The following is a 12,802-nucleotide window of genomic DNA, read 5'->3' on the forward strand; positions in this document are numbered from 1 at the left end:
AATTTGACCATGGACGGATCATTACTTCATCAAGATCGACCGCGCTAATGGGGAGTACGCAGCCGATCGCAGCCGGGTGTCAGCTGATTCTAACAGCTAACACCCGGCATTAGGTGCCAGCAGCAGTCACAGAACGCTCCCGGCACTTTAACCCCCAAAATACAGTGATCAAACAAGATCGCAGCATTCCGGGAGCCGACGCAGTGCTAACAGCCCCTCTGTCTTTATATCAGAGACCCTGCAGCGTAACATGGGATCCCGATTGTTGCCATGGTGGGTTACCAGAGCTGGGAAACTGGTTGATCATGCACAGTGCAGCGCTGACAGCTTCTACAGTATGGCATGCAGATGCTGTTTCATCAGGATGCTATAGAAGCGATCAGCCTGCAAAAAAATGGATTGTCCCATAGTGGGACAAAGTGTAAAAGTTAGGAAAAATTAAAAAAAAATGTTAAATAATTGAAAAAATATTTTTAAAAAAATAAAAAATAATAAAAAAATCCATATACAGTGTGAGCCATTTATATAAATACACCTAAATAAAATGGGAATGGTTGGTGATATCAACTTCCTGCTTGTGACACATTAGTATATGGGAGGGGGAAAACTTTTCAAGATGGGTGGTGACCATGGTGGCCATTTTGGTTCCAACTTTATTTTTTCCAATGGGAAGAGGGTCATGTGACACATCAAACTTATTGCTAATTTCACAAGAAAAACAAAGGGTGTGCTTGGTTTTATCACAACTTTAGTCTTTCATGAGTTATTTACAAGTTTCTCTTTGTTTACAGCCATTGACATGTCGCAGAGGTTAACACGTAAGGAGCGGATAGAAATTGTGTTGATGTCTGGTGAACGCAGTACCCGGGTCATTGCAGCAGATTTCAATGCAAGACACCCTACGCAAGAAAACGGTCACCATTCCCATTTTATTTAGGTGTATCCATATAAATGGCCCACCCAAAAAAGTTTGCCTCATCGCTAAACATAATGTTCTGTGTAAATTGAGGGTCCTGTTCCAATTTTTGTTTTGCCCATTCTGCAAATTCAGCGCGCTGATCTGGGTCACCAACCACTCCCATTTTATTTAGGTGTATCCATATCATTGGCCCACCCTGTGTATTCTATCACTAAATAAATATTTGAATGAAGAAAAAAATCTAAACAATAAAAGTACACATATTTGGCATCACCGTGTCCACAACAACAAGACCTATAAAACTGTCTCACTAGTTAACCCCTTTAGTGAACACCATTAAAAAAAAGGCAAAAAACAATGATCTATCATCATACTGCCGAACAAAAAGTGGAATAATACGCAATCAAAAAGATGGATATAAATAAAAATGGTACCGCTTAAAACGTCATCTTGTCCCGCAAAAAACGAGCTGCCCTACAGTTCCATCAGTGGAAAAATAAAGGAAAAATAAAAAAGTTAGCGCTCTCAGAATAAAGCGATGCAAGAATAAACATTTTTTCTATAAAATAATTTTTATTAGTTAAAAGCGCCAAAACATTAAAAAAAATATAAATGAGGTGTCTCTGTAATCGTACTGACCCAAAGAATAAAACTGCCTTATCAATTTTACCACACATGGAATGGTATAAACCGCCCCCCACAAAAAAAAAGAAATTCATGAATTGTTTTTTGCTCTTTCTGCCTCCCAAAAATCTGATCTTAATTCCAGCCAATTTTGCATTGAAAAAGTAAAACGGCGCTCCTTCCCTTCCATGCAACCAAACAGTGGTTTACCACCACATATGGGGTATCAGCGCACTCAGGACAAATTGCACAACATCTTTTGGGGTCCAATTTCTCCCGTTACACTTGGGAAAATCAAAAAAATTGGATCTGAAGTAAATTTTTTGTGAAAAAAGTTAAATGTTCATTTTTTGTTAAACATTCCAAAAACTCCTGTGAAGCACCTGAAGGGTTAATAAACTTCTTCAATGTGGTTTTGAGCACCGGGAGGGGTGCAATTTTTAGAATGGCGTCACTTTTGGGTATTTCCTATCATATAGACCCCTCAAAGTGACTTCAAATGTGATGTGGTCCCCCAAAAAAAATGGTGTTGTAAAAATGAGAAATCGCTGTTTAACTTTTAACCCTTATAACTTCCTAACAAAAGAAAATTTTGGTTCCAAAATTGTGCTGATGTAAAGTAAACATGTTGGAAATGTTACTTATTAAGTATTTTATGTGACATATCTCTGTTATTTAAGGACATAAAAATTCAAATAAAATTTACCACTATCATGAAGTACAATATTTCATGAGAAAATAATGTCAGAATCACAAGGATCCATGGAAGCGTTCCTCCAGAGTTATTACCTCATAAAGGGACAGTGGTCAGAATTGTAAAAATTGGCCTTGTCATTAACATGCAAACCACTCTTGGGGGTAAAGATAATAAATAAATAATTTACAAGAAATATGTGGCTCCCCTCCTGTGTTTGATAACCAGGAAAGGTAAAGCAGACAGCTGTAGGCTGCTATTATCAGGCTGGAAAGGTCCATGGTTATTTGGCCCTTCCCAGGCTAAAAATACCAACCCTCAGCTGCCCCAGAATTGGCTCATCACATTAGATACGCCAATTCTGGCGCTTTCCTGATTGCCCTAGTGTGGGGGGATCACTGGTATTTCCTGCTAGGCCACAAGTCCAACTAACAAAGTCAAGTAATGCTCTATGGGCTTCCCTCACACTAGCTGTCCCTCGTTCCATTTACTGCACAGACCCGGACAGAACCCTAACAGGTAATCTCTGCATGTGTTGTGGCTGTCGAGCAGTCGCAAGACCTGCAGGCGCGAAAACTAAAACATAGTATTTGAGCACGCAGAAGTCACTTGGTTAGTACCCAAGCATGCTCGGATAACACCTTATCTGACCACGTTTGCTCATCACTAGCAGTAATGTTACTTACTGCTATTCACATTCACAGTCACCGGATTGGGGGGAATGCTGGACAACCTCAGGGCTGCATGGGGAACAATTTTTAAAATAAATTGGTGAACAAGTGACATTGTGTTGTTTTTTTTTTCTGTTTGTGTTTTTCCATTAGTGGACTACGGCGGATTTGGTGGACTGTGGCAGATTTCCTTGATGACAGCGGACCTGTGTGGCTTTTTTTTCAAAAAGAAATTGGTGACCCAGGAAAAGTGTTGGAGAGTGTTTTTTAAATAAAATTTATTTTTCTGTCTGTGTGTATTTTTTTCCATAACTTTGTTAGTAATGGGGGTGTCTGATATACACCTCTCCATTACTAACCTCAGGGCTTGATGCCAGCTGTGATTTTTGACATGCGCAGCTCATTGTCTCTGCTGAATATCCGGTTGGACGCTCGCATCATGCCAACATTCAGCCTGACACCATGGTGCAGGGCCGCCATCAGGGCATCACTGCCCTGATTGACGTATGGGGCCCGCAGTATCGGGCCCCCTCTCTTCTGCTTACCGGATCCCAGCGGCAGGATTCTGCTGGTGCAGTAAATCAACCTGCCTTCCGAGACTCAGGTTCAGTTAGTAGAATCCATGCAGGACCTGTTGAAGCGCTCGAGCAGCCGAAACGGCCGTTGTCAGCCTTTCTTGCACTCCTTATGTCACTCCCCCGACTTGACATGTTCATGATATGTCAATAAATCAGTGAAACTTCGATCTTGATGAGTGCGACCTTTTCTCTTTGCATGGATTCCCAGGATTGACTGTTTCCAGGTCTGGCACCCGAGATTCCCAGCTGCTGGGCTTCTGTATGCCGCACATCAATTGAAGTCACACGGTAACAGCGGTGCCGTCCGCTTTTTATCTTGAGTTTTGTCAGTTAATAGAATGTTCATTTCATACAGTTCCTAGTTAACAATTAATGGCTGGTTATTGATTACTCATATCGTCTTTATCATTTCTTGCAAAGCTATATAAGAACATTTTGAGTGAGATTGTAAAATGCAGTACCCAGCCCTCCTCCTCCAAAACCAACTTCTCCACCATTACAGAAGATTGACTCTCCACTCCACTCTAAAGATCACATCTCACCACCTGTGCACTTGACCCGATCCCATCCCACTTCATCCCAAACCTCACCACAGTCTTCATCCCAACCCTAACACATCTCTTCAACCTATCACTAACAACTGGTGTTTTCCCCTCAAGCTTTACACATGCCTCAGTCACACCTATCCTCAAAAAGCCCTCTCTTGACCCATCCTCTGTATCTAGCTATCGCCCTATATCACCTCTCCCCTATGCCTCAAAACTACTGCAACAACACGTCCATCTTGAACTGTCCTCCCATGGCTCATCTCCCTTCCTCTTTGACCGCTTACAATCTGGCTTCCAGCCACACCACTCCACTGAAACTGCCCTGAGGTCACCAATGACTTATTAACCGCCAAGGCCAAGCGACACTACTCTGTCCTCCTCCTCCTGGACCTGTCCTCTGCCTTTGACACAGTGGACCATTCCCTATCACTACAGACCCTCATCTCTTGGTTTCACAGACTTGGCCCTATCTTAGATCACATCATACCTAACCAACCGGACATTCAGCGTCTCCCACTCGTACACCACCTCCTCACCTTGTCCCCTATCTGTCGGAGTCCCGCAAGGTTCAGTCCTAGGGCCCTTGCTCTTCTCCATTTACACCTTCGGCCTCGGACAGCTCATAGAATTTCACGGCTTTCAGTATCACCTCTATGCTGGTGACACACAGATCTACATCTCTGGACCAGATATCACCTCCCTACTAAACAGAATCCCTCAATGTCTGTCCGCTATTTCATCCTCCTTCTCCACTATATTTCTAAAACTTAATACGGACAAAAGAGAATTCATCATCTTTCCCCAATCTCACGCACCCCCCCCCCACGGACCTATCCATTAAACGGCTGCCCACTCTCCCCAGTCCCACAAGCTCGCTGCCTCGGGGTTATCCTCGACACTAATCACTCTTTCAAGTCACATATTCAAGCCCTTTCCACTTCCTCCTGACTTCAACTCATATTTCATGGATCCGTACATTCCTCATCCAAGAATCTGCAAAAACCCTAGTGCATGCCCTCATCATCTCCCGCCTTGACTACTGCAACCTCCTGCTCTGTGGCCTCCCCTCTAACACTCTCGCACCCCTCCAATCTATTCGTAACTCTGCTGCCCGACTAATCCACCTGTACCCCCGCTATTCCCCGGCCTCTCCCCTCTGTACTAGTTGTGACTTGTATTGTTTAAGGTTCCTGTACTTGTATTTATTATGTATACCCCTCCTCACATGTAAAGCGCCATGGAATAAATGGCGCTTTAATAATAAATAATAATAATAATAATCAATCCGGAAGTTTGGACTGCCATCTAGTGGTGGTAAAGCTTACCTGCACATAGGAAAGGAACTTTTTTTTTCTTTTACAAATTTTATAATAAAAAAGAGACATGTAACAATACACATGTCTGTATTGCATGTTTGACCATCACACTGGAGAGTGTATGGATCAATATAGTCATTTTTTTATGCAAACCAATAGTAAAGAATGTTAATAATAATCATGTCGGTTTTCAAATCGATCAGCTGCGATCAGGTTTGGCAGGACATAAACTTTGAACAGAGCTGGAAATCACAGCTCTGCTTAATGTGTAATGGCCGATGCCACGTACTGCAGATCAGATTTATGACAATAAGGATAGGTCATTGATATTATATGCCTGGACAGCCCCTCTGCATTGGATCTATCACTGCTACCTTCTTGGATAGTTAGCTGTATAGCCTAACTACTGCAACTGTAAAGAAGCCTTTCCTTTACTGATGTCTGAATTATTTTCCTCCACTTGTAATGACTGTCCCCTGTTCCATTGTTTTAAATACATCTGTATAGACGTGTGTACTATCAAGAAAGACCACCGAGTAAAGGGATCACCCCTCTAAGGTTGAGTTCACACTAGGCATATTTGCAGCTTTTTTAATGCAAATTTTCAGTTCCGTTTTACACTACCAGCAAAGTCTATGAGATTTCAGAAATCTCATGCACACACATTGTTTTTTTCTGTCATCAGGATTTTGTGTGTTGCATGGTTTTTTGCACAATGGAACAAGTCACTTTCAGCGTTTTTCACCCATTGAAATGAATGTATCAGGTTTTGCTAATTTTTTGTGCCAAAACCTGATTCTATAGAACAGAACTTTTGTTTCAACACTAAACTTTATCAACATGCATAAGAAACAAGTCTAGCATGCCAGAAACACAGCAAAAATGAGAGAGATCAGGTTTTGCTGCAGGAATTGGAAGACTTGCAAAGTCAGCAGTCTATCAAATACTTAATTTTCCCCACTGTATATACTGGCCCAAAGTACGCTCTGGCTGGCCTCCATTACATGAAGAGGGTCCTATGGATAAGTCATAAGAATGTAGGCAGACATATTTTTAGGTATGTGCCAACTCTAAGAATAATGTATATTGAACACCATGTAAATCTAACATCAAAGGGAATCTGTCACCAATCTGTCACCAGGTTTTTACTACCTCATCTGACAGCGGCACAAAAGTAGGAAAAGACAGATTCCAGTGATGAGTCACTCAGTTTACTGTGGCAGATGTGACACAGAGTTCTTAGATACAGCATATACAATAGAAGAGCTGAAAAGCTGCCGTGGGCCACACCACAGCTATGTACATTATCTATAGACAGTGAGCTGCTTATCACAGGAGGGGCGGAGTCGAACTTGGTGTCACCTGCTGCTGCAGTCTGAGCAGTGATAAAGTCCTGGTGATAAAACCTTCATTATAAGTAAACAACAGCACACAGCCTCATAAGGGACACATCGATGAGTTACCCATTTTAACCCTACCTCATACTTTCTTCAGATTACATAGCGAAAGCCTGCTGATGGATTTCTTTAAATATATAGATGTATTTCCATCCTTTGGCAATTAAAAGAAAACATCTGATAATCCCTGATGAGTTGGTAATAATGGCCTGGTATCAATAGTCGTAGCAGCACAAACCGGACACTCAGCCGGCAGCGAGATTTCTCCCCCTTCATGAGTCTGGAAGGGAGTGATCACAGCCTTCTTGGTCCGGCTCACAGACCGACCCACTGAATGACAAATTTAACTTTTTTTCTATGCTTTATTCCCCCCATATTTTTTTTTTACGTACTTTACAAAAGTCCTCATTTAAAGGGATTTTTCCTTGTTAAAGGTCACCTTTACAGATTCCTGAGCAAAGAAAAATAGAACTTGGTTCCATGTGATTATGGGCCCTGTAACATGCAGCTATGACTTGCTACCCTTTCCTTCCGTCTCGTACAGTAACGGTCTCACCAGACTCCAGTTCATTCTTCTTCTGTTCATAAAGTTCTAACAGATACCGGTCCGGCTTTATGTTGGCCTCACGCAATTCTAACATGATCTTCTCCACTTTCTGGAGGCTTCTTGCATTCTTCATGCTCCGTCCTGCAATGTATAGTTTGAACTCTTCTAGTTCAATAAGCTTACAGGTGTCCTCCTCACAAATGTTCTTCACTTCTTTTGATTTGTCCACTTGAGGGAAGAAAACAAGACCAGACGACTTCTCAAGTGTCTCAAGAGGGACCTGAAATTCTGGCAACTGATGCTGAAAGCTGATGGGGACGTTGGGAACAATAAATGCTCCTTCAGCTAGAGTCTCCTCAGAGGGCTTCCTCCTGGCGAGGATCACCTTGTACAGATGTGTGGGCACGACTACATCATCACTGCCAATAACCTGAAATAAAAAATGAGCAAGAACATCTTCATTACACCAAAAAGATCACAGTGCACCACCACAAATTGCAGTAGGCCTCTGTGCACCTACATGGAGACTTCCACATCGCCCCTCACACACCCCACCCATCTTCACTATTAAAGTTTAAACTTTAAGGACTTGTAAGATTTAGAAAACGAATATTAAAATGCCATCAAATAGCAAAAGCGAAAGAAGCTGCGGTGGGCATCTCTATTCCTGGGGACCCAACTTGCCCCCAATAATATAAACTTTCAGCCCACTTATTTCACTGTTATCTGACAATTGGGTCCCGGAAAGCGGTGACTGCATTAATGGATAAATAGAAAATCAGCAAATACCTTTATTACAAATTAGATTGTTTAAAAGTGCCACCAACAAGGTGCATTCATTCTCACTAACCTGTCCGTCCAACGCCTAATGTCAGGTCTGTGGCAACAGAAAGGGAACCTGTCACCAGTAGTGTCATAACAGCTAAAACTATGACTTTACTCAGCATCTGTGCTGCATTTCATAAATGCTTATATACCCCCTGTATACGCCCAAAAAAACCTTCAAAGTTCTCCCGCGTTGTATGGAAATCGGGTCGGTCCTGTCCGATGGCCATGGTTTCGGGCCTCTTGATCCCTCCCTCCCGGCTGCTGCTCGCCGCCCCCTTCCCCGGCTGCTGCTCGCCGCCCTCCTCCCTGGCTGCTGCTCGCCGTCCTCTTCCCTGGCTGCTGCTCGCCGTCCTCCTCCCCGGCTGCTGCTCGCCGCCCTCCGCCCCGGCGGCTGCTCGCTACCCTCTTCCTCGGCTGCTTCTCACCGCCCTCCTCCTTCAACTAACATGGATGATGCCTCACATCAAGATTTCGCCAGGCAATGTGGATGCATCAAGGAGTCACCTACGTCAATTAAAGTAGAACAGCGAGCAGGAGCCAGGGGGAGGGATGGGGAGGCCTGAAACCACGGTTCCAACCTCTATAGTGCCCACAGAATGATAATGAAATGGGGCAGCCCACTAGAAAAAAAGTTTGATGCAAAGTTACAAAGCACCAGAATTTTATAGTGCTCACAGAATTATAATAATGACATTGAGCAGCCTACTGAAAAAAAAAGTGGAAGCCAAGTTACAGAGTATCAAAATTGTGTATTCTAATAAAGGAAGTTCCAGACTCTATAGTGCTGACAGAATGATAATGAACTGGAGTATCCCACTGGAAAAAAAAGAAGCCAAGTAAGAGAGTGTCAGAAGGTTGTACTCTAGTAAGGGAAAAAAGGAAGTTCCAGACTCTATAGTGCTGGCAAAATAATAATGACCTGAAACTGACCATTGAAAACAGAGTGGTAGCCAAACTACAAAGCATTCGCATTGGAACAGTTCCAGTTAGACTGGTACAGTTAGGTCCATATATATTTGGACAGAGACAACATTTTTCTAATTTTGGTTCTAGACATTACCACAATGAATTTTAAACAAAACAATTCAGATGCAGTAGAAGTTTAGACTTTCAGCTTTCATTTGAGGGTATCCATATTAAAATTGGAAGAAGGGTTTAGGAGTTTCAGCTCCTTAACATGTGCCACCCTGTTTTTAAAGGGACCAAAAGTAATTGGACAATTGACTCCAAGGCTATTTCATGGACAGGTGTGGGCAATCCCTTCGTTTTGTCATTCTCAATTAAGCAGATAAAAGGCCTGGAGTTGATTTGAAGTGTGGTGCTTGCATTTGAAATGTTTTGCTGTGAAGGATACATGCGGTCAAAGGAGCTCTCCATGCAGGTGAAACAAGCCAACCTTAAGCTGCAAAAACAGAAAAAAACCCATCCGAGAAATTGCTACAACATTAGGAGTGGCAAAATCTACAGTTTGGTACATCCTGAGAAAGAAAGAAAGCACTGGTGAACTCATCAATGCAAAAAGACCTGGGCGCCCACGGAAGACAACAGTGGTGGATGATCGCAGAATAGTCTTCATGGTGAAGAGAAACCCCTTCACAACAGCCAACCAAGTGAACAACACTCTCCAGGAGGTAGGCGTATCAATATCCAAATCTACCATAAAGAGAAGACTGCATGAAAGTAAATACAGAGGGTTCACTGCACGTCGCAAGCCACTCATAAGCATCAAGAATAAAAAGGCTAGACTGGACTTTGCTAAAAAACATCTACAAAATCCAGCACAGTTCTGGAAGAATATTCTTTGGACAGATGAAACCAAGATCAACCTCTACCAGAATGATGGAAAGAGAAAAGTATGGCGAAGGCGAGGTACAGCTCATGATCCAAAGCATACCACATCATCTGTAAAACACGGCGGAGGCAGTGTGATGGCTTGGGCATGCATGGCTGCCAGTGGCACTGGGTCACTAGTGTTTATTGATGATGTGACACAGGACAGAAGCAGCCGAATTAATTCTGAGGTATTCAGAGCCATACTGTGTGCTCAGATCCAGCCAAATGCAGCCAAACTGATTGGTCGTCGTTTCATACTACAGATGGACAATGACCCAAAACATAAAGCCAAAGCAACCTAGGAGTTTATTAAAGCAAAGTGGAATATTCTTGAATGGCCAAGTCAGTCACCTGATCTCAACCCAATTGAGCATGCATTTCACGTGTTAAAGACTAAACTTCAGACAGAAAGGCCCACAAAAAAACAGCAACTGAAAACCACTGCAATGAAGGCCTGGCAGAGCATCAAAAAGGAGGAAACACAGTGTCTGGTGATGTCCATGAGTTCAGGACTTCAGGCAGTCATTGCCAACAAAGGGTTTTCAATCAAGTACTAGAACTGAATATTTTATTTACAATTATTTAATCTGTCCAATTACTTTTGGTCCCTTTAAAACAGGGTGGCACATGTTAAGAAGTTGAAACTCCTAAACCCTTCATCCAATTTGAATGTGGATACCCTCAAATGAAAGCTGAAAGTCTGAACTACAACTGCATCTGAATTGTTTTGTTTAAAATTCATTGTGGTAATATCTAGAACCAAAATTAGAAAAATGTTGTCTCTGTCCAAATATATATGAACCTAACTGTATTTGCACTAACAGCAGTGATGAGGGCAACAGGTCCAAGCATTTACCCTGGTTTTGGATATTATATCAGGTACGCCGCCCCAGATTATGATTACGGCTGATTGCTGGCACAAATCACACATAGGTGCAAAAACGACAAAGAATATTTGCCCAGAATCACCCATGATGCCAATGATCATGCCATGGAGGTGTTGCAAACCTGCCATTCGCTGCCCCACGAAGCCTTTTATTGCATATTATGCCCATAGCTCCTCATTTAAATTCTGAATTTATAATTTATCAAATTATATCAAAAACCAGGGGAAGAGTCTTGAGGAGATCATTTGCATATTCCCAGTGCCTTCTGGGATAAGTGAAGAGTCTCCGCGAGCTCAACGATCACTGGGTTTTGGCCGTTGCAGCTGAAAAGAGGAAATCGGAAAACCAGGGGAAGAGTCTTGAGGAGATCATTTGCATATTCCCAGTGCCTTCTGGGATAAGTGAAGAGTCTCCGCGAGCTCAACGATCACTGGGTTTTGGCCGTTGCAGCTGAAAAGAGGAAATCGGAAAACCAGGGGAAGAGTCTTGAGGAGATCATTTGCATATTCCCAGTGCCTTCTGGGATAAGTGAAGAGTCTCCGCGAGCTCAACGATCACTGGGTTTTGGCCGTTGCAGCTGAAAAGAGGAAATCGGAAAACCAGGGGAAGAGTCTTGAGGAGATCATTTGCATATTCCCAGTGCCTTCTGGGATAAGTGAAGAGTCTCCGCGAGCTCAACGATCACTGGGTTTTGGCCGTTGCAGCTGAAAAGAGGAAATCGGAAAACCAGGGGAAGAGTCTTGAGGAGATCATTTGCATATTCCCAGTGCCTTCTGGGATAAGTGAAGAGTCTCCGCGAGCTCAACGATCACTGGGTTTTGGCCGTTGCAGCTGAAAAGAGGAAATCGGAAAACCAGGGGAAGAGTCTTGAGGAGATCATTTGCATATTCCCAGTGCCTTCTGGGATAAGTGAAGAGTCTCCGCGAGCTCAACGATCACTGGGTTTTGGCCGTTGCAGCTGAAAAGAGGAAATTGGAAAAACCGCGCGCCGATAGGCTCATCTTTCATCGTTTTTAAGAAATCTCAAGATGGAAGAGGCCAGGAGCCATTTGGTGAGCTGCATTTCTTGCTACATGTTCACAGACTTACCAGTGGAAAAGCCAAACTTCACATGCCACAAATGCAAGCTTGTGTCCCTGTTGGAGGAAAAGTTGCAAAATCTCGAAGAGAGGTTAGCTACGTTGAAGATCATTAAGGAAGGTGAAGAGTTCTTGGACAGAGCACAATTATCTCTTCATGGTACAGAAAGAGAAGAAATTCGAAGTGCACCTGAAGAAACAGAGGAATGGAGACATGTGACCCAGAGAAGCAGGAGGATCAGGAGGCAGTCAGCACCCATACTGCTCAGGAACCAGTACCAGGCTCTCACGCAGGAAAACGATGAAGAAATACATCAGGATAAGACTTTGCCAACAAACAGCAACCTTGTACGCCCTCAGAGTCCTCCTGGATGGAGAAAGAAAAATGTTGTGAAGAAGAAACGGAGAGTGGTGGTCATGGGGGATTCCCTGCTGAGAGGAACAGAGGCCGCTATCTGCAGACCGGATATAACTACAAGAGAAATGTGCTGTCTTCCAGGTGCAAAAATTAAAGATGTGTCTGACAGGATATCAGGACTCTTCAGACCTACAGATGACTACCCATTCCTGCTACTACATGTGGGGACAAATGACACCGCAAGAAACGACCTGGAAACCATCTGCAGAGACTTTGAAGACTTAGGCAAGAAAGTGAAAGAACTGGGAGCGCAGGTGGTCTTCTCTTCCATCCTCCCAGTGGATGGCCATGGAACAAGGAGGTGGAATAAGATTCTGCAGGTGAACAACTGGCTACGTCGATGGTGCCGTCAGCAACGATTTGGATTTCTGGATCACGGAGTGAACTACTTATACGATGGACTACTTGCTAGAGATGGGGTGCACCTTACGAAGACTGGAAAGCATGTATTTGGAAGTCGCCT

The 12,802-nt window shown here is 43.2% G+C and overlaps 1 pseudogene; it reads right to left on the reverse strand.

Moving 5' to 3' along the window:
• Positions 1-6,545: 6,545 nt before the first annotated feature.
• Positions 6,546-12,802, reverse strand: part of LOC141095515 (nuclease EXOG, mitochondrial-like) — a 29,044-nt pseudogene continuing 22,787 nt past the window's right edge.

This window comes from Dendrobates tinctorius, unplaced genomic scaffold (assembly GCF_039654945.1).
Source record: "Dendrobates tinctorius isolate UK_male_01 unplaced genomic scaffold, ASM3965494v1 ptg000070l, whole genome shotgun sequence".
In the NCBI taxonomy this organism is placed as follows: Eukaryota; Metazoa; Chordata; class Amphibia; order Anura; family Dendrobatidae; genus Dendrobates; species Dendrobates tinctorius.